This window comes from Epargyreus clarus, unplaced genomic scaffold (genome assembly GCF_041222505.1).
Source record: "Epargyreus clarus isolate Ecla_fem2 unplaced genomic scaffold, WU_Ecla_fem_2.2 ptg000004l, whole genome shotgun sequence".
NCBI classification, from domain to species: Eukaryota; Metazoa; Arthropoda; class Insecta; order Lepidoptera; family Hesperiidae; genus Epargyreus; species Epargyreus clarus.
The window spans coordinates 8,445,003-8,471,984 of NW_027332212.1; the positions used below are offsets into that span (position 1 = coordinate 8,445,003).

Sequence of the window (26,982 nt, forward strand, 5' to 3'; positions counted from 1 at the left end):
ATCGTTTAAAGGTTGCGTTTATAGGATAGCTTGATTTGTAATTAATACATAACATAATAGTAGATTTTAAGGATACATATTCGAGGTATAATAATTATGTTTTGTATATATCCCTACATTGGTTAAGTAGTAAGAACTTGTTAACTTTTTCATATTTTTACAAACAAATCCTGTGCTTGTATATTAAGGCCAATATAATATTTATTTCTTGAGGTATAATTTTATGCTTTCAAAAGGAACGTTTTCTATGTTTTTTTGTAGAGTTAACAATGGTTATGGGCTCGTAAATAAACAATTCATTATGTTTTCGTATATGCTTGTAACTATTACTCTACTACTATGCTGGCACTTGTTTATAATTTTTACACCACCTTTGCACACCTTCACCACATATTTCAACTATAATTTGCAAAATATCAAATCACGATACGCTTCGCCCACTGAGCTCCAACTATCGCAAATCTCCAAGAAACTTGTAACGGTTTTCCGTCATAGATATCAATTGACAGTGCGGTCGCGTTGCGATGCAGTTAAATTGGATACGTTTCCTTCTGTTTGTGCAAGGAATAACTTATGTTTGAGATATAAATCAATCGCGTCTACCTACGCGTCTGCAGACGATACCTATTCGACGTCAGTACATCTGTAGAAATTGAAATCTTTGCCAGTGGTTCGAAAATAACTTACGATCTCATTTCATTATGTTTTTTTATATAGTTCTGTAAAAACGAAAAAAACTCACACTAAGCGTAGTGTGAGTTTTTTTCGTTTTTACAAAAATGACTGTTTTTGTATTTGTTTACGTATTTGCGCATACATTTCCAATCAACTCCCCTATCGGACTGTATCAGAACTGGTTGGAAATGTGAGAAATACGTAAAGACATACAAAAGCAGTCATCATTTTTATAAACACGTAAAAACATACTAAGGGTGCTGTTTCGATGCCGCCCGGTTTGCTGTACAATGTAAAAACATCTAAAGATATAGACAAGACATCGTCATTGACAACGTAGACTACTAATACAATTTGCAACCAATATAAAAATTCAAGCGAAAAAAGGAATTACCCGATCTAAATAAAGAACTTTGAGAACAAAACTGAAATCATCCAAAATTTGAAATCACTCTTGAAAATATCAGTCAGCGTTTTCAAATATACCACACCATACACCATCAATAGAAATGACTTTAATGTCTTATTCCTCATGCTAGAAGGGGTTTTTGCTCCAATTAACCACTATCATCCCGCTAGTTAGATAATCGCAGTAATTATAGTTAGCGGGGACCTAATGGCAGCGCTTCCGGCGTGCGCGTGCGCCCGCGGATACGGAACTTCAATTTCCGGTTGAAACTGGTTTTCCCTTTATGACAGCACTGTGGCTTCTATTCTCTTTAGACCTCTCAGGTTTGCAAAGTGGGTTGTTTTCAGGCCAGTTGGGTTTTGACAAGGTTAAAGTGAGAAGATTAAATGATTTTGATAGTGTTGCATGTGGTCGAATTTATTAGAATATCGTTTAAAGGTTGCGTTTATAGGATAGCTTGATTTGTAATTAATACATAACATAATAGTAGATTTTAAGGATACATATTCGAGGTATAATAATTATGTTTTGTATATATCCCTACATTGGTTAAGTAGTAAGAACTTGTTAACTTTTTCATATTTTTACAAACAAATCCTGTGCTTGTATATTAAGGCCAATATAATATTTATTTCTTGAGGTATAATTTTATGCTTTCAAAAGGAACGTTTTCTATGTTTTTTTGTAGAGTTAACAATGGTTATGGGCTCGTAAATAAACAATTCATTATGTTTTCGTATATGCTTGTAACTATTACTCTACTACTATGCTGGCACTTGTTTATAATTTTTACACCACCTTTGCACACCTTCACCACATATTTCAACTATAATTTGCAAAATATCAAATCACGATACGCTTCGCCCACTGAGCTCCAACTATCGCAAATCTCCAAGAAACTTGTAACGGTTTTCCGTCATAGATATCAATTGACAGTGCGGTCGCGTTGCGATGCAGTTAAATTGGATACGTTTCCTTCTGTTTGTGCAAGGAATAACTTATGTTTGAGATATAAATCAATCGCGTCTACCTACGCGTCTGCAGACGATACCTATTCGACGTCAGTACATCTGTAGAAATTGAAATCTTTGCCAGTGGTTCGAAAATAACTTACGATCTCATTTCATTATGTTTTTTTATATAGTTCTGTAAAAACGAAAAAAACTCACACTAAGCGTAGTGTGAGTTTTTTTCGTTTTTACAAAAATGACTGTTTTTGTATTTGTTTACGTATTTGCGCATACATTTCCAATCAACTCCCCTATCGGACTGTATCAGAACTGGTTGGAAATGTGAGAAATACGTAAAGACATACAAAAGCGGTCATCATTTTTATAAACACGTAAAAACATACTAAGGGTGCTGTTTCGATGCCGCCCGGTTTGCTGTACAATGTAAAAACATCTAAAGATATAGACAAGACATCGTCATTGACAACGTAGACTACTAATACAATTTGCAACCAATATAAAAATTCAAGCGAAAAAAGGAATTACCCGATCTAAATAAAGAACTTTGAGAACAAAACTGAATTGACGATAAACTGAATTGAGTTTATAGAAATTTATTTCGTCGGAGCGATTATGTAAAAACTATACTTAGGCTAACGACGTAGTTTTCGCTTAATTTCGCTCTCAACCTATTCACTTGACGAAGTCAATTTGCCCCGTCTGGACTGAATAAAATATTACGAAAATATCTTCATCTTAGATTGGTAAATGATATTCAATGGCAATAAAAGAACGCCCGATTCTCCTTCGTTACTTCTAAATCGGTTCGTACAATTTGTCTAGTATTCAGAATGATTCTTAACCATCTACTTAGATTATCGTTCTGATCAAGCTGGGATTGTTTTATTGTTGGTACATTTTCTTAGATTGTGAGGAAGTCAGGTCATAATCTACCACGCTAGACAAGTATAAAGTTGCAAACTTTACAGGTCTTTTAGGACTTAAAGGAAAAGCTTTGAAGGAAACCTGTTGTAAATTTCTTATAACTTTCTTTCACGGGAAAAAAGTGCAACTTTCGCAAAATCCAAGGTGTGTCAAATTTGGAAATATTATTTTAGTATATATACTAAATTTTTTCGAATTGCATAGTTGCTAGTGGCCCTAACTACTATGTTAGAAGAACACTGCAAATATTACATAGATATGGCAAAGTGCCAATGTTACAATTTTTACACTAAAAATTTTTTTACACTAAAAATAAACAAAAGACCACTAATTCGTATCCCAGAGTGTTTCATCAAAACAGATTTAGGGCGGCGTTGACAGGTTTCCCGCAAATAAACCGATGTCGTAACACCGAGCGTTAAGTTAATATGATTTGACTGCAACCAATTAGAGACTGTCCACTATATTTGTTTCGATTTGACAAATTGGTTTAATGACGCTCAATCTACACTATACGTTACGTACCAACTTTCGTCGTAATTATAACTTCATTTACATATTTTAATGATAAATTATTGAATTAGTTTTCATATAGAAATTAAATTAATTCATATCATAAAAGGTGTGATAATTTTATTTTAAGAAGTAATCAACATCACTTCAGTAGGATAATTTATCTATGTCAACATCTATGTACTAAGAATGACACATGTTGTATGTGTCTAAATTGACAAATTTAATGTGTCGTAATTTGACAAATTTAGGTCAGTCTTGTCACAATTTTAAAACTTCCCACGATATAAACTACTGTTGCATTACTAAGTATGAAATTATGATTTTTCAATTCAATTACTGACTATGTAACAATAGTAGGTGCTGTCAGTTTTGAGTGTCATTTAGAAATAAAAACTTCCACGTATGATTCATTTTACCTGTCGTCAGCGACCTTGTTGCCCACCCTGACTCGATGATGCCACTCTATCTTTAGGATTAATTTATTCCCACAGAAACAGGGCGTGTGAGATGCGTGCCGTTCCAGACAAAATATATTCGTCTATACTATTATAATGTGTATTGACATATTTATGTCTACCATAACACTGCCGTATAGTCCACAGGTCATATCTGCTGAAAAATTATATAATTATCTATTGTATTGAATATCAATTACAGATATACAATTTTTCTTTCTTTGTATTTGTCTGAAGATTTATATCCTCAGACAAATACAAGACCATAAACGTTTATGTATTTGACAGTACATTAATTTATTTTCTATTTGTGTGGTATAGGCAAATTGTAGGTATTATAGTAAATAAGTATTTATAAACAGCCGTAAAATGAGATCGCCGCAGTTCAACCCATGATCGGTTTGTCAGTTTTGACAAATCTGTTTAGATTCAGGGCGGCGTTGACGGGTTTCCGACATTTCCTTCAACACCAAACTGCTCAACTGTCGTGATCCAAGTATCGGTGTTGGTAAAATAATATTAGTTTTCAGATAGATTAAGAAATAAAATGATTAACGTCTTTCTAAACTTATTGTCCTTTACTAAGGTTTAATATGGTGTGGGCTTATTGCTGTACGCAAATAACTAGTCCCAGTAATGTTTTAATAAGGATTAAATTTTAATCCTAAAACTCTATAGGTAAAAATAATTGATACCGTAATTTTGAACTGAATGTAAAATAAAAATAACTCCAATAATTACGTGCTTCTCGAAATTTCAAGAATGGTTTGAAAAAAATACATACCTTTTATATTGGCGTAAAATTACCTAGATTGACCACCAAGGTGTCGGAACGCGTGACGCGTGACAAGTGACAAAAACAGGCGCGTGACTGGGGACAAAAAATATATAGATCGGAATCTAATTTAAAATGATATAACATTCTCCCATGCCCTTGACTTTTTATGTGATAGCAAACTACCATGCAGTCCACCTGATGGTAAGTCAAATGTTGATGATAGATCAACATTTGTAACCAACTTCATATAGAATAGTGGTTACATTAAGCCAATCACCAATGACTAAGATTTACCTACGCCTCGCAAAGGTGGTACGAGTAGATCTCTTTGTGGTTCGACTTCGGCGGCACCACCGCCACACCTATTTCTGCCTAATAACATTATTGTTAGGCATTGCTGTATAAGCTTAGTCTTCTTCTTTAGTCTTGGCTAAGCTTAGTCTTCAGGGGTAGCGGCGCATCTGTGGCGTGGTTACAATACCTAATCCTATCTGGGATTGATTACAGAGGTCCATGGGCGGAAGTAGCCACTTACCATCCTACATTATATAAAAAAAATAATGTAAGCTGGCATGCACATATTTTCACCACAATGCAGGAACTATTTTACGCTAGAAATTGGTGTAGCAGTTGTACTTCTCCACTTCTCTTGAAACATATTGGTTCCTAGTCTTTTAACTGAGCTTTAATTAATATACAGGAATTTAGCCTTTCTTCCTTTAAAATACACGTACGTTTAAAATAATCCGCTTGATCGCCTAGGAAATAATGAAAAGAAACATTTTTTATTAGTATTGCGTTCAGTTAGTAAGTTAGTTCCTTAGTTAAGCTCAGATATGCTCCACTTTAAGTATAATTTCTGCACAAAATTACGTATACAACAGAGTTTTCATTTTTGTAGCGAACATGGAAGATACTAACATCATTACAAGAATTTTCCGGTGTGTTTTCATGTTATGAAAGCGAGAATAGACTTTGTACTTAATACTAATACTAGTTGAAATGTGGTAGGTACTGAATAATATGTAGTTTGTATAATATCAAGAAGAAATCATTAAGATGTATTTATTTTAAGACAATTAATGAGAAGTAAAAATCTTAATCTATTAAATATAGGTTTTATTCTCTCAGGGCACGTATACGCTTTTCGTTAAACTATTACCGAGCCGATGTTATCACTAGCTGCTTAAATTGATATGAAATTCAATCTTTCTTGATAGCGTTCAATCATCTTTGTAATGCGTCCCCACTGCGGTTGCATTTGCTTTGGTTCATTAGGTTTTTTAATTAGTACCGATGTTATCTCTATGATCATTGAAACTTGGAATCTTTTCCTTCTAGAAATGATATAGGAATTAAAATACAAGGTATATAATATAGCAAAAAATACAGTGATTTGCTGTAAATTATACAGTAATCTATTTTATATCTATTCTATATATTTTATATCTATCTATTTTTAATCTAGATTAAAAAGTGAGAAAAAGCCTTTTGTTTGAAGTTTCACATATTTCAAGCGTTCTAAATAACACAGATAATAAGATACACAATTCATTTAGTTATCCAATGAGGCATCTATCTATTTATACGAGTACTACTGCAAATGAACTACCTATTTGAATGATAATAATTCGGACTCTTACAGTATATGAACGATACCTTAATTAATCCATGGGAAATATGTATGAGATATAGGTATCATAATCTCCCAAAATCCTATATTCAATACGAAAGTTTCCTTGTATCTATTGGCTGAGGTCGGTGGGACAGATTGATAGGTACAAAGAAAGAGGATTATTCCATAATCTCGACCAGCGATGCTGGGACACGTCTGACTCGGATGCTACATTAAATCCACATTAACTTGCCATTGATAACTAATTGTAACATTTCTGTTTCATCCTCCTGATATAAAAAGTTTAACAGTTATTTTGTAAGCAAACATTATAATCATTTTGATTGGTGCCGCCCAGGCCCAGATGACTGGATTAAAATAAGTTTTCAGCGATGATGGACATTTTCTTTCTCAGTTACTTTTCCAGCTCTTCTCTTGGTTGACAAGTTTCTCTTAGAAAATTTAGTCCTCAATTAAATCCTCAAGATGTTACTATACTCGTACATTCCAGACCTGCACTTTTCCTTAGGTGTAATAATAAAAAAATATTATCATTTCAATCAATCTGACTGTACCTACTATTATATTGCGAATAGCTTATATAATCATTTCATTATGAACATTAGGATTGAATTGCGTATGAGCATAAGCCAAATGAACACCCGAGATTATACTGAAGTTATTATTGCCTAAACATTCTATCTCCACTAATGAGCGAAGTAGGGCAAGCGGGCTTCATACGCCCGACGGCCTACGAAAACAGATTTAGATCGCACTTGACGGGCATCGGCGCAACATTCTCTGCACAAAGCTATGAAAGCGGCTTAGCAGAGAGAGGGGATTAGGGCATAATCTGCAACGGAGCGGTTGACGTGCGCCTGAGGCGTTTCGTTCCCTGTGTACTAACAGTAAATAGCAGTACGCAACATTAATCAACCAAGACGAGGCGAGGTCTAGAATACAGACGTCTGCTAACATCACGTCGCAATCACAATGTTGAACTGCGAGCAAACTAGACCTGTTTGTATTTAGAACGAGCGTCGAGCATGGTTTCTATTACCGTGTGTGAATATGTGTCAGTCATTCAAAATAATTGGCATATGTTTCCTCTATATTATATGTACATGTACAAATATACATCACCATCAAAATCAGTTCATTACTTTTCTACTGTTGGTATCGGAAATATTTTACTTCTTATATTCGATGCCGATTAATTATTTTAGTATGATAAATATTATAAATTAATACAATATAAAAAAAATATTTCAAAGTCCATAATTGTGATGGTTCTTAACAGTCTCTACGGAAATAATTTCCCCGTTCTTTGGACCCCTTGCTTTACGGTAGCACTAAAAACTTAAATAAACGAAATTGCAAGGATTCACGCGCAATTTTAGGCCACCATGAATACCTAAGAAATAACATTCTAAATGTTTTAGACTACCGTCATAGATTAGTAAAGATCACTCACTCCTAACAAGAAAATGTACCCAGTTTTTAGAATTGAAATAGTTGCGTAAAAACGTTTTGCCACGTCTCCGTGATAAAATGTCCCTAAAATATTTGAAATAATTATATTTATTTATTATGTGAATTACGCAGTATTAGTTATTTATTCGTAAATTTTCTGTAAAAATGTTTTTCAATCAAGAATCAAGAATTCAAAAAAAGAACTTACTAACAAGCCGTTTGTGGCTTCATTCAATTTCAAGGCGGCGAAGTATTTTTAATAATCTATGACTACCGTGTGTATTTAATAACAATCGAAATATTGACTTATGTGAATTAAAATAAATAAAAATTGAAATTACCTTAAGCCATGTTGCCGCATCTCAGATCTGAAACAAAAATATAAGATATTAGTCAATAGTCATGAAAAAGAACAGTAGTGACCAATGACCAATTGACCAGTAACGGTCAGTATGCGGGCGTATTGACTCACAATAAACGTCACATATTTCTTAATAGACGAATGGTAGCAATGAAATTGTCCAGTCAATTGGAGGTTACGACAGGTTATGGCCGTATACAAGTGAATTGGATGTGAGCAGTCAATTGTTGCGGCTTGTTATCTAGTTTACTATACGATGGTTATTAATTTAGTTGTGCGCAGTGAAAGCTGTTGACCTGTATGGGGTACCGTTAAATTTAATGGCACGATTAATTTAATTAAATGGGTAAATCATAAAGAGGTTATAGAGACGACAGTTGAAGAGCTATTAGAAGACAATATGAGTATTTTATGGCGTTTTCAATGTGTATTATAGTGAGTGAATCTTAACTACTTATAATTAGACTCATAACTGACCAACAATACAATATTTTAGTAAGTATGATTATTATGTAATTCATAGAAATTAAATTAATACCATGGACTCTATGGCGTAGATCAAGGTTTCTACTACATTGTTCAATTGTTTTAAATACATGTTTAAATATTCATATTAAAACATTCACAAATAAAATTACAAAGTGGAAATTGTTCTTTTATGAAGTGAAAGTAACCCCAATAGACAACAAATTAAAATTCTTTTTATATTTACTTCCTAAAAGAATTTGAGAAAATACGAGCTGTAAGGAGAAACGAAGAAGTGAAAGAGGAAATTTCCGTACACTGAAATAACAATTTGAAGAGTGAACTCTTTTTGTACAGATACTAAAAATCTATGTAACAATTATTAAAAAAAAAACAATATTGTACGAACGCAATAGATGTTTTTTCTAACAATTTAAAAAGAAACTGTTCTGAGAGATTCAAAATCTATCTCTAACATAACAGGTGATGTAAAAATCAAATACCTGGGAATTTTTACTGTGAGAAAATGTAAACTTCCAAGAACTCTTCGTATTTCACTTTTCCCGCCAGAATTCATTTATTTTCTTTTTTATTGCAAATTATTCCAGTGAAAAAATTGCCAGAATGATTCGAGTGGAAAGTGTAAAAATATTTATTTCAGTGTTCTATATACCATTGAAACATTATACATTGTTGTACAATAATATAATTCATATTTTGAAATAATGTATTAAAAATATTATTGTAGATCTTATAATAGATCAAAAACATATTTTACCTGCAGGCATAGATAAGTAGGTATAGATATCTCACCGCCTTGTAATTGAAGGAAGCCATTAAATGGCTTAAACGGCTGACAATTGACATGGTGTTATTTACGCGGAACAATGCCGACATGCGCAGTTAAGTGGTGTAAAAACACGAAATCTAAAAAAAAGTGCGGAGAAATATCGTTTCATTCGTAAATGATCTGAAAACTACATTTTTTTAATATTTTTCAAACACGAAAATAGATGACAGTGACAATTTCAATTGTCAAAACTGTTTACATTTTCTTGTTAGGAGTGAGTAATCTTTACTATACTAATCTATGCCTGTAGGCATATCTGTCGTAACGAGTATCAACGAATAAATATAATTATCATTGCTGTTACTGTTGCCCATTTTAATTTTGGTTCACATCATCACAGGCATTTTAATATCTTTATTTATACATAAAAACATCATCATAATATAAAATATATAGTTATCTGTTCTTTCGTGTCCCAATAATAACAAGCCTGTGAGCGATGGCAGAAAGCTAATTTGAAATGTAAATTTTAATAAAGTATTAAAGGACATATTGTAATTTTACTTGCGTTTATCTGCCTTGAGCGACGCCGTAAAATATTATTATTACGTTGCATAGTTACAAGAATATTCATAAAGAGATTTCTTAGTTATTGTCATAGATTAGTAAAGATACTTCGCCGCCTTGAAATTGAATGAAGCCACAAATGGCTTAATATCGTAAGTTCTTTTTTTGAATTCTTGACAAATAAAAACATTTTTAGAAAAAATTTACGAATAAATAATTAATACTGCGCAATTTACATAATAAATAAATAATTATTTCAAATATTTTAGGGATATTTTAGCACGGAGACGTGGCAAAACTTTTTTACGCAAGTATTTCAATTCTCAAAACTGGGCACATTTTCTAGTTAGGAGTGAGTAATCTTTACTAATCTATGGTTATTGTATATCAAATTTGCGAAAGCATTTTTGGATGCCCACTTACTAAAATAGAATTTTCAGACGAAGTCTTATTACTTACTCCCACCTATTATTTGGTCATCCATTTACTTCTATGGCTTGAAAGATGTCAGGGCACTCACCCGTAACCATTTACTGACCGACGAAGGTATTGTGAAAAACCTAATGTTTAGAATTGCCTTCTAGAAAAAATAGATATTCTCAGAAAAAGAAGAATTATATTTTCACAAAAAATCTCCCTTTTCAGCATAGAATATTTGCTAGTTTTATAAAAAAAAAGTTATTTATATGTGGTCCATTGATCAGCACATACCAACTGGAACGCCATTGTATTAATTTTAGCACATCTAATTCAGACTTTTTTGAACGTTAACCTTAAACTTACTAGTTTGTAAGTCGAATGACATACTGCATACTCTTCCTTATATTATGTAGCCATAAGACAGTTGATAACGATAACGATAATGATAATTACCATAGACTAGATAGATACACCGCAAGCAATATACCGAGCAGAATCTAGTATGAAATAACTTCCAACTGTTTATCAGAATACTATGCAAATGAAATGGCGTAGCTACACACTCGTACATTCCTTATTTAAATGTATGTTCTAATAAGTTTTTTTTTTATAATATAAAGATCGTTCGACCATTATTGAATAAAAGAATTGTTTAATTTAACTTTAGAAATATTAATAAACTACTTTTAATATTTTCATTAAAAAAGTTAATTATATTTTTGTTTTTTTTTGGTGACATTTATTTTTGTCGATTATTATAAAGATTAAAAACCTTCCATTCGGGTTTAAGACTGGCCGTATTGAGGACACTTGAAAAGAAATAAAAATATAATAAGCGGATTCGCGCGGGAAAAATGACGTATATTGTATGAAAGTATTTGAGATACAATAAGATACAATTGTTTTGATTGATTTTGAGACTTTACGAAAATTTGATACACACGAAAATAAGTACACTCAGAGCCAGAAGTTTTATATTTATAATTTAGGATTGAAACCGAAAATTAGTGTGAAATTGTTGCTGCGTCTTCATAAATCTTCAGATTTTCCTTTTATAAGTAGCCAATGATACCGTGTAAGTACCTAGTCGCTTACTACCTTATTGGAATATAAACTAGATGTTGTAAAATAATACTCAGATCGTATAAACCCTATAATTCTCAGAAGGACTTACTGAATAGATACTAAGTAGATACCTATAGTTCCAATCACCCAATATAGGATTGGCAACGGATGCTTCATTATTCATCTCTCTACCTCCCAGACGATAGGCCATTAGCATTTTAAATTACGTGAAGAATTTACTAGGCTACTTCAAGATAACTTGACAAAATGTAATCTAAATATAAATAATTGATCCATCCATCTGTTTAAAGATTATCAAAAACGAGTCATGAATTTATTTTGCCCACTTGCAATTTTCCTGAACAAAGAATGTTATTTCTTTGTTTCAAAAATATTAACAGCAAACGATAATATCATGCAATTAAACGTAAAATTAAAGAAGGTATTCTAAGATCTTATGAAGTTCGATATACATTCAACGTTGTTGTTTCAACTGAAGTGTTGTGGCAGACAAAATCATATGGTTCTTTACAATATTTTGACTGGCACGGTTTACTCGTATGTGTGCGGTAAAGATATAAACGTTTAGATACATAGTATAGAATGATATGAGGTACGCAGGTTTCCTCACGACGTTTTCCTTCACCGTTTAGCAAGTGATAATTAATTTCTAATATGCACATAACTTTGATAAATCAGACGTGCGTGCCTGGGATTTGAACCTCGGACCCCTCGATCGAGAGGCCGAGTTTCTTAACCACTAGGCTATCAATGCCAATCATAAAATTATTCTACCATAATTTTATCTACTTACTTATTTAACTTGAGATGTTATTTACATTTCAACTGTCACATTCCCGTTGTATTCGATAAAATTGGCAGTTGACACTCGACGTCGCTTAATCTTTTTTGCATAACATTAAAATGTGAAATGAACCATGAATAACCGTGTGAATTCGGTGTTACTATTTGCGAACTTATATTAATAAATCGAGGTATGAGGATAATGAATAATATCGAGGATGGAGCCACTACAGGTGCAAATATATAAGTTTTAGTCATAGATTAGTAATGATTACTCACTCCTAACAAGAAAATGTAACCAGTTTTGAGAATTGAAATAGTTGCGTAAAAAAAATTTGCCACGTCTCCCTGCTAAAATGTCCCTAAAATATTTGAAATAATTATTTATTTATTATGTAAATTACGCCGTATTAGTTATTTATTTGTAAATTTTCTCTAAAAATGTTTTTATTTGTCAATTCATAAAAAGAACTTACTAATAAGTCGTTTGTGGCTTCATTCAATTTCAAGGCGGCGAAGTATCTTTACTAATGTGTGGTTTTAGTATACATAATAGTAGCGATTGCGTGCGAAGCTAAACTGGTATTAAATTAACATTATGGCTATTAGATGTATATTACTAATTTGAAATGGTATAAAAAGAGGGTTTATTTGTTTGTCGCACCTACTTTTACTCGTATATCTCAATCAAGAACATCTTTACTCCTGCTACAAAGCTAAAACAGGTAGGTAAGCTACAATGTTGCTAAACTTACGTTTAACTTAACAGAGCTATTATATAAAAGAGACTAGTACTTGACAACATTCTGGTATACTGAATCAAGCGATTTGACAGTAGAAAGTACCCCTTTACTCACGCAAATTTATATTGATGACGCATTGGTTTACTGTAAATCGTATATTTAAAATTGCTGCTATGAATAATATTGTTTAAGTGTACAGTAAATCTCACAATGGCTTTTTTCGAGTTTTAACCTTTTTAAACATTTTATAACCAAGTTCAAACATTGATAAAAAATTAAAGGAAAAATATTTTTTATACAGAATCATATAAAAGTATACATAATTACATATCTCACCGCCTTGTAATTGATGGAAGCCATTAAATGGCTTAAACGGCTGACTTTGTCAGCCATTGACAGGCGGAACAATGCCGACATATGCAGTTATGTGCTGCAAAAACACGAAATCGAAGAAAAAGTGCGGAGAAATATCGTTTCATCCGTAAATGATCTCAAAACTACATTTTTTAATATTTTTCAAACACGAAAATAGATAACAGTGACAATTTCAATTGTCAAAACTGGTTACATTTTCTTGTTAGGAGTGAGTAATCTTTACTAATCTATGTACAGAATTATAATAAAAGAAAAACAAAAGTCGGTTGCTTAAAAATATCATCTAATCTACTTCACTTCTACAATAAAGACGAATCCAACTACACCAACTAACTTAAAATCCGTCCAGTTAGCGTTTAGAATCTGAGGCCTACTAAAATGATACATACATACATGCACGAAAACATTAACCTTCGCAGTGTGTAATATGCTTGTTACTCCCAGATATAATGTCAGATTATTCAGTAACAATTCGAGTGTATTCTAAGGCTGTGTCAGAGTTTATCTCTATGCGTGCGCCGTCACGTAACCTAGTGGCATCCGATGATCACAGATAACGCTCACATCCGCCATTTTACCTAAACTGCGAATCCTTCCACGAAATACGTACAGATAAGTACAGGAAATTGGGCGATAAGTTAGTTTTATTTTGTTGAAAATGTTGCAAGGAAAATAATTTTATGCAAAAATTGCGTAATAAGGTTGACAAAAAGTAATTGTACGCTGAAAAACGAATAACTATAGAAGTAGTTAACGTATTTATAAAAAATAACAAAGGAATAATTAAAGCGTGGTATTATTTAAGTTTGCTGTACTTTTATGCAATTGAAAAATATTTGAAGGTGCTTCATTTTTATCAATTTTAGCATTATTTATGTAAAATTGTAAATAATAATGATGTAAGGAATTTAATCAGAGCGAGACGATCTGCCTACGTGAAAGTTAACCACGTTCACGTAGGCAGTACGAGTACGTCTGTTGTATATAAATAAAAACTTAATTCTATATGAGGTCTACATATCCACACCTAATGTGAAAAGAGCTGGTAGATGAAGACAAACAACAAAGTAACTTGAAGGTGATACTCCTAGAACCCTTTACCTTACCACTTTTACACTAGATTGATATACTCGTATTCATTAAGACATGTACAAGAAACATTTGTTAAGTATTTTTATGTAGACCTAAAATTAATTAAAACCTCAGAAAAGCTCATTTTCAAAGAGCATCAAAGTCTCTCATTTCTCGTTCAACTTTCTCGTATCATCTCTCAGTGATCGGCACTGTCAAAATGTATCCACATGTACATAGATAGGCCCGACACGACTCACGACAGTTATCGACAGCACAAAAACTGTACATAGCCCGTCACCTGACCGATGTATTACAATTACACTGGTGTTAGATAAAGCTTTTTTCATTTAAGCGCCCGTGATAAGCGGCCTCTTTTGAGTAGTGTCGCCATGTTACAGTAATTTAGAACCGGACAATGAGGACGACTGGACAATAATTTTCTAGAAATTTTACCATGGAAATAAGTATTACAATTGTAATAAAGTGTTATTTATTATATTCTACAAATAATTTATTTATTATTAATTTTAAAAAGGAACATTGTATATTTCTTCCTTACTGAAGGGTACTCTAATGTGTAATAATATACTTTATTGTATCTTATCGCTTACCAGTATTCTACGTATATTATACTTTTTGACACTTTCCTTTATATTGTTTAGTTCTTGGTTGAGAAATAAACCATTACGCAGGACTACACACATATCACGCACGACGATCGACGATTATCGACGACGACGACGATTATCGATTGCAAACATTTAAATGAGTACAATATTTACTATACTGTACAATAATATGGTAAATATATGATTTTAGACAAATATTATCGCTGAATTCAGACATTTATAATGTAACGGGTATTCATTACAAACTGTTTTAATCCTTTATTGCCGATATTCGACTCATTCGCATGGATCGTAGTCACGACGAAACTGCAGTGGCATATAAAAGAAATATAGGAAAGTCCGGGTTTCAAGTACTTGAGTGATGGTTACCCTACTTTATAATGTAAAGGCGCGCCCACGCTGCGCACGAGACGCTAATCGCTCATTTGGATTACGATTATGTAGAATATGCATGACGGGGACTTTATCGCGCCATTGCTTCTAAATGGATTTAGACGATGAATTCCGTGTTTTAATCGTCTGTTATGTGACAGACGGATAAACGAATTGATGTTGTTGGTTGCGCTTAGGCACTGATTATTCCGTTAAGAGGCAACTTGTTATAATCTTACAGGGTAGGCACTTATATTTCAATAATTGAATCATGTTCTTTAGTTTAGTATGGAATTTATTTTTATAGCTAAGCGTAACCTGGATTAGGGTCGTTTATAGGTTTTAGTTTTAAGAACTTATAGCTAGACTTTTTTAAAGATTAAGTCATGCTGATTCAAATTTCTTGCCTAAATCCGGAAAACTTGCTTGATCATCGAAATGTGTAGATAAAAAAAAGTCTGCACGTGTTTATGTTCGGTAATATATAGTTGATTGGTAAATTATTTATAATACTAGCGACCACATTATTTGTTATATCAGAAAAATGAGAATATATTTTGTCCTAATGACGTTATTCTTATAAACACAACTAAAGCTTTATATAATACTATCATCAAATACATGATTAAAACTAAAACTAAACTGAAAGCTCCGGAATTTCATGTATTGAAAAATAAAGTCTTAATGCTTCTTGGAAAGGTCTCAAGAAGGCTGACTGCGTTGCCACGTTATATCGCCAAACAAACCCTTTGGCCAAAATATACCCCAGCCCGTAATAAAATTTGTAGTCTCTCATCTCTATGAACTCTATCTTACTTCAATTTAATTCTTATTATAAAACCAAGTCTGCTTCATACCATGAATGTAATATAGCTTAAACAACGTTCGTCTCAAACTAATTTAACGAGACCAAACAATACAAAAGTCTGGGAAAGGCTTAAGAGAAAGTCACGAGCTTAGAGGATTGAATATAATTTATAGTGCGTCCTCATTTATCTCGCGCGGCCAAACGTCAGTTGCAGACAAAGGGCCGGCCTCGTGTGAGGGACATAGACTAAATAACAGATAGAAATGTTTTGGAGGATATATAACAGGTAATCATTTTTTGTAAGTGAATAACGCTTTAAACGCTTTCTATACTCACAGCCCCACTCTAGGATTTCCTGTGTCGTGGGTGCCATGGACACACACATAGACAAATACACAAACACCCAGACCCTGAAACAGAAATCTAAATTCATCATTTAGATTTCCGTCTGGCCGGGGATCGAATCCGGGACCGTTTGCGCGTCAGACCGATATGGTGACCGCTCCTCTACGCGGGTCGTGCATTTAATTATTCATTTACAAATTTAGTTTTGTTGCATATTGTGGTGTTGTGAGATATCTTTCTTTAGTTATATACTTAGTTATATCTTTTGGTGATGGTTTATCACCAAAAGATATAACTAATGGCGGTAGTCTTATTAGTTCAATGAATAATAATATGAAGGTCTAATAATAATTTGATAAAAATAAGAACAGGAAAAAGGTTTTGAAGGTGGTGGAACCCTTTGTGGTTCGACTTCAGCGGCACCGCCGCTTCACCTAATTCAGTCTTATACTGCTACTCCTATATTATAAAAAATACAAGTAACTGGTGTAGTTTTAATAATACAAACTTAGTATTTCAAGTTTAAACTTAGTTTTCTTTTAAATTTATTCTGTACAAAGACATATTTTTAATGCTCCAATGTACTGGAGATGTAGACTCAGTAAAACACAAAACAGAAATGGCATGGGTTGACATTAAAAAGAAGCCCTTCGAATCATGAAGACCGTGAATGCATATTATGTGTCTTTGTGTTATTGTTTATGTTTATGTGATTATCGTGACTTATATATTACATACGGATGTATCTAAGTTGTCTATTTGATTGAACAATTACGTAATATGTCTGTTTTATTTTAAGATTTAATAATACATCACAAATCAACAGTGATCCCTTAAAACCAAGGCAACTGTAATCCTAGACGCTAGGTCGATCAAACCCGATTGCTTTTAAACTACCAAAACAAAATCCCAAAAGTATTTGGTCGAATTATACAATATTTGGCCAAGTACGAGTCGAACCCGCGCATGAAGGGTTCCGTACCACCAACATTTTAATTTTTTTCTTGTATTTTTAGTATTTGTTATTATAGCACTCAGTTAACACTATATAGCCAATAAAGTAAACACATTGTGAAAATTAGAACTGTCTACCTATTACGGTTCAATAGATAAAGCGAAAAACGTCTAAAACAGCGGTTTCTTGTATGGCCACTCCCATTTATTTTCATTTTTTTTATTTTCAGTATTCGTCGTTATAGCGGCCGTCATTATGCATCCTCTGTAAAAATTTTAAGTGTCTACCTATTACGGTTCCAGACATAGAGCCCCGACAGACGGACAGACAGCGAAGTCTTAGTTCCGGTTTCACCCTTTGGGAACGGAACCCTAAAAAGGCAAAGATTTACACGCAGGCGGAATTGTATAAAATTAATCTATTATGTCGAATTCGCATGTAATTCTTACTTTAGCCTATAATCGCCTATATAAACGCTTATCACATCTAAATATTCATACAGTATAAACAACAATTCTATAATCAAATCGTGCTTTCACATCTTTGACCCGTGAATAAATATTAAGATAACATAACATTGCGTGCGACTTGATAACCTGGTCGCAAGTGGAATAAACCAAAATCAATTATTCTATGATTACTAGGGTTGTGACTTGTGACTATAGCTTGATTTAATTTTTTAATTCCCTGTGTAACGTTTACATAATAAATTAAATGCGATAAGTGCTATCTTTTACATAAAATTGATTATTAATCTTAAATAGAGATGTTGTTTCAACTACTGCCACATACGTGTTAGTTTCCGGTATTGAGAACTGTAGGCGTGTTGACGTTAAAAATATATTCTTGGAAATATTTTTTAGAAAAACATACTATTTATAATATAACGCTGTAATATCTTTAATACTTATATAGCCACAACACTTTTTTAGTCCTACTACTGTACACCGATATCTCTTTACTTTACTTCACCAAGCTGCTCCAATTTGGATTAGTGAGTGGAGTGATTTATACTATCTTTACATTTTCTGATTATTACGGACTAGTTTATGCCCGCGGCTTCGTCCGCGTTTAAAATAAAATAATATAACATACAAACATACATAAAATTGTAAATTCGTACCCTTAACTTTGCTAAATATCATCACTTGATCAAATGCATAGTTTACGATTTAATCCTTATTAATATCGATTAAAATAACCGATGTTTTGGGTCCAAAAGATCGATTCTCCGATTAATCGATCTTAGACCGCCATCCCTAGTTCCTGTGGGATTTCCGGGATATAAACTATCATATGTCCTTTCTCGGATCTCAGACTATCTTTGTACAAAATTTCATTAAAATCGGTTCAGTGGTTTAGGCGTGAAGAAGAGACAACCAGACAGACAGACAGACAGAGTTACTTTCGGATTTATAATATTAGTAAGGATAAGGATGATAGGCTATCTATCTTTTTTTAATTTTAAATAATATTCGAACATTACCCATCCCTAGTAAACACTAATCATGGATACAAAGCGGTCATTTGCATTCAACGGCTCAAGTCGCCGCGGTATAAAGTACGATCTTTGTTGCGGTTTCCCGGCATGTGCTGGCGATTTGTAAATTGTATGACAATTTGATTGGTAATTTATTGCACCTTCCTTTTACTATAGACAGGGGAACAAAACAAATATTACAGAAAAGGAATACATTTGTCACCGCTCGCACTGTATAATATTACGAGTAAATTGATATTTAAATATTATACTTCATGATGATAGTAGGTACCAAGTTGTTTCCCTTTTTACCCGACTACTTAGGTTAAATTTTTTCGAACGTATTTATTTATATTTATGATTATGTATATCTCATTTTGTGGATGCATTGCATCACAAACGGTTTGACGGTTGATAAAATATAAGATGTTATTGAATTCCTCTAAATAGTCACATAGGTTTTATTTTTATACATTCAGGTTTTTGTTTCTAAACATATTCTCTAGTAAAGTAAATTACTTTCAGTACCCTTACCATGAGTTTTCAAAACATCCCACAATTTTACGTTACGTTTACTCAATCCATTATTCTGTTCCGTTTGCTTCAGTAGACTGAGTAGTAACTTGTTGCGTACAAGTAAGTGCTCAAATCTTTTTGTCTACCTCACATGTTCCCAAAAAAGAGAGACAAAACATAAAGCGCACATTGGTAATTTAGACATTTAATATTACGTTACTGACACTATAGTTCTGCTACAATCCGCTAGCGGCGCTGATTGGAAATTATACGGGCAAATACGTAAATAAATATCAAAACAGTCATATTTGTCAAAACGTAAAAACTCACGGTAAGGGTACAGCAGTCGGTTTTTTTATCATCATTTGCTACAAGCATGTAGGTATTACACCTCCTTAAAAAAGGAATTGTATAGTAAACGGAATTCGTCAATACCAATATGGTTATATGCTTCCAAGGATATAACCATGTTGAGGCTTAAGTGCTCATTTGAAGCATGCTCTTTGTTGTGGTTTAGCTACATATGCTGCTCAGTACATACTGATAGCATATATTCTTGTGCATTATTGTAATCTTCTTTCTTACTTCTATTTCAAAAATTAAGAAATGTACAGTCTTTCCAAACTAAAACTCAGCTGTAAATAAGTTATTGCTTGTTATTTATTGCGATAGTCCGTTGCTGCTCAATTGCGTACAGATACTCGTTGGTTTATGATAATTATAGCTAGTAGTATTATTACTACCTAATATTGTTATTATTTATTCTTGGTAAAATAGTTCTTCGTTATATCCCATCTCAATCATTCGAGGATTAAGGCTCATAGTAGGCTTAATATACAGCTTTTCGATTCTTAGGCTCAACAGTTTCGCCTTGAAATAAATGGTTTAAAACATTTCGTTTAAAAATATAAGCTTAAATTGTCCGCCAAACCGATTTATACAGTAACGACTAGTATTACTCACTAGTGCTTTTTATATTCTCCTATTATTTCACCAGCAATCTTAGTAATAAAACGTAAGTGTCATTAATTCTTAAAGTAGATACGGCAGGAAGCCGCTGGCCAACAAAACATTTAGTCACTCCCCGTATATCAGTGTGCGTGACGCACACCACTATCCACCTGCTTTATTTCAATTAACCCTCGTACGAAACCTTAATGCCTTCCTTCGTGACTCATGAAAGATAGACGAAAACGATACAAACCTCTTTTTACCCGATTGCAGAGGGTAATGTTTTACGAGTGTATTTAAGTATGCATGTCTCGTTCTTTGGCAAGTCCTGCAGCTCCGGCTTGAAGGATCTTGTCAAATATATTAAAATATTGAAATAACATATAATAATAGCTGACCAAGCAAACGTTGTGTTGCTATATAAATAAAAAAAATGTTAAGAGTGAACAACCCTTATCACTTAGGGGTATGAAAAATAAATAGTAGCCGATTGTAAGATCTACCGAATATGCATATAAAATTCGGTGAAAATCAGTAAAGCTGTTTCGGGGGAGTACGGTCACCAACATTGTGACACGAGAATTTTATATATAAGATTGAAATAACATAATATAACGAGTCGTTAAATACGTTTAAATTGTGGGAGTGACTAAGCTACATTTTAGTATTTACAGTTGGATTTTGTTTGTATAATAATTCACGAGGTATAGATACTTACTATACAAGTAGCAAGTTAAGTTCTCAAACCTAGAAATTGTATAATACTCTGCAAACAAACTGAAATCGTAAACTTCCAAAGTTAGTGACTTAGTACATGTTGAGCTGTAGTGAAAATGAAGCTTAGATATTATTTTCCTAAACTTGTCCGTGTGTCACTGGTTACAATCACTATTGTTATCGTCGTTAATAAGAAGCTTGGATATTAACGATATCACATTTTTATAACGTTACATTAAAGTAATAAGTGACTCATTTGATACTACAGTTTAAAAACAGATGCGGGTAGGTGAAGTGGGGACGACACCTTGGCGGCGCTCGAATTAACAGAGAGCGACATTCTGGTCGGAGACTTCAGCAAGAGCAGTCGAATAACGGAGATACTTGTGTAGTTATAATACTTCTAATCATTAGTGTGAACTTACTTACGTATAATTGTTATATCGTTACTCTGTACCGTTTATGTGACTATATTATTACATGACTTCAAGACCTTCAAGACGAGTTAGATTTCATCAGAAGTGAACAAGAACCAGCTCACAATCATGGACGGCGATTCGTAAGTACGAACATACTTGACACAGGAATAAAAACCGTGAGTTAAAACATTATTTTGTCATATGTGAATTTATCTTGGTAAAATAAGTAAAAATGGGGGTAGATAAATGTCGTTGATGTAAGGGCAAACTCATTTGAATTAAGAAAATGGATAGATTGAGACTAGTAATTCAATGAAATGTTAATACCCTCTGAAAATGATATACTTAAATTTTGTGAACAAACTTTACTCTTAGCAAATTACTTGTTAACATTGTAAACTGAGGTGTTTACTTCAAAATAAGTGCATTTTCTGTGAAGAAGTGTCTAAAAGTAATTTTGCAAGGCAGTTCTTGTGGTAAATCTGTCCATTTGGTTAAAGTCTGTGGTGTAAAAAGTAAATCCTAATTGTTCTAAAGTTACACCTACTTTGAAATATATAGAAATACACGTACTTATGAAAATACTTTAAGGATCTTTAATCTTAAATATCAGGCTTTATAGATATGGGAACCTAATGGTTGTTAATATAGGCTAATGTACGCCAGAAATTGCATACAGGTTAGATTTGAATTTATTTTTGATAACTTTTAATGTTTCAAACTGGGTTTACGTATATGCGTTTGTTATTATTGTATGGAGGGGACTATGCGGTAGCAACAAACGCAGTTACAGAGTACAGTATACCTACTTGATATAAGTGACACGTTTATTAAGTTGCAAAATTTTGATTATTCATAATTGTACAGAAATGTATAATATCTACGTGGTACATATTTAACTGACTGCAAATAAGTATCACGACCACGGTATTCAGTGGCTGAGTGTACCCACGAGGGAAATGGTAAATGAGTTTAAGGTTTATTGTTTTTTTTTTTTGGATATTAATTGACTATATTTAAAAATAAACTTCTACATTGAAAATTCACATCTACATTGTTCACACTTTCATTTTATAAATCAATGAAAGTTTCCTTTTGATTTCATATACTCGATACGTAATTGTTATGAAAGAAGCATACGTACGTTGCCAAATTTAGCTTTCCATCAATTCTAGGCGAACTCACGCAGTACTGTGTACTACTGTGTTTTGACTCCCATAAAGTATAAATGCACATTAGTTAATAATCTATGAGAAAACTGAGAAACTTATGCGCAGCGGTCTTTGGAATATTATATATAAAAAAAAACAACCTCCCATTTCACTTATACAGAATATTAAATGTCTGTTTTAAATTTAGTATGCAACGTTTCGTTTTGTATTAATATTTCTTTACATCTCGTAATTTTAAACCTTTATTGAATTTGAATTTGACACATTACACGTCCTTTTGGTTTGAAAATTGGGCACTATCAAATACTGGTAAATGAAGTTTGTACCTTAAACGTTGAGGCGCTTAGACTATCGATATTATCAATTATGTGAGCCACTTACGAAATGATAAACGGGATCCACTTTGTATGGGATTGAGAATAAATTATTTTAAGTAAAATAATAATAATAATAATAAATTGATGCTTTTATAACTTGAGCTTAGTTCTATTTACAAGTTACAGCAATTAAGTTATTATACGTATTAAGTGAGAAACGGTCACTGAATCCTACATAAATTTAGATAGTCTTTTGTATACCATATTTAAAATGAGTCTTGCCTGCGACTTTGTTCATGTGGATTCAGAATATAGTTTGAATTGCATTTTTAAAACGAGTCTTACCTGCGACTTTGTACATGTGGATTCAAAATATAATTTGAATTGCATTTTTAAAACGAGTCTTGCCTGCGACTTTGTTCATGTGGATTCGAAATATAATTTGAATTATACAATGCCCTCTGTCAAGATCACGGAGTACATTGGTAATTTGAAATTCTCCATTACCTGGTCATGTAATGTTTTAAAAAAAAATGTATATTTTTGACATCAACTTCGTAGTTTTGGTTTTAATGCATTTTCAAACATACAAACCGACAGACAAAAATTTTTCTTTTTCAAATATATTCGATGTAAACACGTGAAGATTTCATTCTTATTATATGTATATCATAGCCGAATGAATAATAATGTTGTTTAATAATGTAATCAAATAAAACCATAGGTACATTTCGATGGGATTTTCTTATACAATAATTTACTTTTCATATAAATTTCATACGGTTCACAATTGCGTCATGTCTAGGTTTTCTCTATAGAAACATCGAGCGTCTCCTTGAGAGTGTTGGTTGTAAATGATACATATTATATTAATATAATCTATACAGATATTACGCACTAATATATTTTTTATTACAAACTATATAAAAGTCAGGTGAAGCCGAGGCGTTTGAAATATATATAATGAATATGAATTGTTCGGTAATAAGGTGTATCATAAGATAGTTTGACTAACTATTTGTTTGGCTGGCTGGTATAAAATCATGATCAACTTTAATAGACCTTTTTCAGGTCATAGAAATTTTAGGTTGTGATTGATAAGGAGCCACATGTTATGTAAAACAGTTATAGTTTTAAATCTGACGATCGTGATGAGACAAAATTAGAATTGGACAAGATTATTAAAATCATGTCATGTCAAAGTATTTCAAAATTTTTAAATAAATCTGACCGTTCAAGGTAGGTAAAAATCGAATTCAAATATTCCGTTACATACATACAGGTTAAGTTAATAAAAGCGTGGCAAAAATAAAAGCGTGTTTAAAAAAATCTTTTATGTGTTGTAGACACAAATAAGTATAGTTAAATAATGGCCGGTTTCTGAAGTCATTTTTCTTGGTAGGTAGTTTACGAGTATGTATTCAATCTATCGGAAACTATCCGTTTGATATCTACCTACGAAAAAAAAAATCCGCTTCCGAGGAACTCAATGTAAGACAAGGTCTGTTTAAACTCCGTTTAGATTAACGGACCATTTTAATGTGTTTATTCTTTCCATAACATTATTTGATTTTTTTTAAAAAACGACGTTTTGCGTAAAGTCTAGCAAATCTTCCTTAGTATAATGCATAACTTTTACAGTAAAATAGCCCAAACTATAACTTCCTTATGGGAATCTTGATTTAAAACTTTTGGTAAAAAAAAAAAAAAAAGTTAAGCTTATTACACAATTGACAAGTATGTCGCTGACGTGAACGCATGGGTCCTTCGCTTTATTAATTAAATTTTGAAATTCATGCAATAGTATGTATTATTATAACTGAATATAAATTCAATTTAATGTAATGAAATTTCTTTCGGACTTTCAAAAGTGGGTTATGTGGCCCTACTTTGAAAGAAATAATGTGAATTTGTGATAAATAACGTAAAAAATTGGGTTCATACAACTTATTACGTGTTGTACTTATTGTGTGAAATTCATGGTTTGTTTACCATTATTTAGTCTTTAATTTTGATATCATTCATTTCAAATATTCACGATATATTATTATTTTGATACTGCTTCATCAGTTGATAAAAGACGTACGTTGGAAAGGCAACTATGTGTATAAAATAACATTGTAATAATTAAAAGAAGTACTAAGTAGTAATAAAATAATGTTATAATAGTATTTTGAGTCGCACAGATTCATTTAGTGGCCAACTATAGATCTATCAGTATCTATCTATCAGTATAACAGTTATTGAACAGGTTGTTGAGCATTCCGAAATGGACTAATTAGATAAACGTCGTTATTCTGATGCGTAACTTTATCGAATCAATAGTTGTTGGAGATTTAACTATTGGACTTAGAATCCAGACATAAGTAAAGTGGGCAGCTAGATGTTGTCATTACTGTAGGTGTAGGAAACTTTGTGGTTTGATTTTTATTTATCTGGAGTTAAGATGGATTAGTGCAGATGCCTCGAGCAGTGTGATGTTCGCGGGTGTCTCTTGGTGATGCATATGATTGGGTTGACCCAAGGCATTGAGTACCTTGAAGACATTAAGTGAATATTGCATTTTTAGAGTAAATTTGAGTTGAGCACTGGCCGAATGTTATCGTAAGCAAGGTATAAAAACTGCGGTGATACATGACTAGAGTGATCCTATATGAACATCACCTAGTTATAACCGTGTTTTTTAATATTTAACAATGGTCTAATGCATTCGCTTCAATACCTGTCGCGCATATGACATTTATGTAAAGAGTCCTTATGAACTATGCCTGCAACAGAAATCCGTGGTGAACACTGTTGGGGCAGATTTATAACCTAGGTAATACACAACTAGTGTGATTCTATATGAACATCACCTAGTTTAAGCCTTGGTTCGGATCAACAGTTCGGGCCTTTTACATGCGAGTCGGTATTGCAAGAAAATGCGTATAGTTAAAGCCATGTTTTTGATAAACAGTTCGGGCCTCTTACGTGCGAGTCGGTATTACAAGAAAATGTGTAACTCTTCTGGACTTAGGCATTAAACAACTGGTTTTCTTTTGCAGCTCTTGCATCAGACCATACACGATCGAGGACGAACGTGTGAGCAGGACGGCCGAATGTTATCGTCGTTAATAAGAAGCTTGGATATTAACGATATCACATTTTTATAACGTTACATTAAAGTAATAAGTGACTCATTTGATACTACAGTTTAAAAACAGATGCGGGTAGGTGAAGTGGAGACGACACCTTGGCGGCGCTCGAATTAACAGAGAGCGACATTCTGGTCGGAGACTTCAGCAAGAGCAGTCGAATAACGGAGATACTTGTGTAGTTATAATACTTCTAATCATTAGTGTGAACTTACTTACGTATAATTGTTATATCGTTACTCTGTACCGTTTATGTGACTATATTATTACATGACTTCAAGACCTTCAAGACGAGTTAGATTTCACTATTATGTCCCATTACTGGGCATGAGCCTCTCCCCACAATTGGAAATAACTAAACAGACCTATAAAGAAGAGGAGATAGAAAATTTAACCATTGTTTCATCCGGAAAAATATTATATCTTTTTAAATAAAATGTTTTTGTTTATAGTTGAATTATTTATTTTGTATACAGTTCAAATACATTAACATAACTCAGCAATACTCAGCATGGTGATAGAACGGCCCTTAATTTATTTATTTCCGCACGGAATCTAAGCAAAGTAAATCCAAACTTCGTTATCACAACGTTAAAATCGATCTTGATAATTTTATTTACATCGTAACCCGTTTTATAAAACATAAATACGCTTTCAATGTTATCGTTTATTTCACTTACCCTTCCG

At 32.7% G+C, this 26,982-nt stretch overlaps 1 protein-coding gene across 6 annotated transcripts in view; it reads right to left on the reverse strand.

The window, feature by feature from the left end:
* Positions 1–26,982, reverse strand: part of LOC140757419 (uncharacterized) — a 151,992-nt gene that overhangs the window by 31,243 nt on the left and 93,767 nt on the right. For 4 of the 6 annotated variants that reach the window (XR_012103974.1, XM_073093121.1, XM_073093120.1 and 1 more), the window contains exon 2: positions 8,158–8,184. The exons of 1 other annotated variant lie outside the window; for it this stretch is intronic. The gene's annotated coding sequence lies outside the window, so the exon portion shown is untranslated. Of the gene's footprint in view, positions 1–4,734; positions 4,804–8,157; positions 8,185–26,982 lie in introns of those variants that run through there. One more of the 6 variants, XR_012103976.1, reaches the window with a different exon arrangement.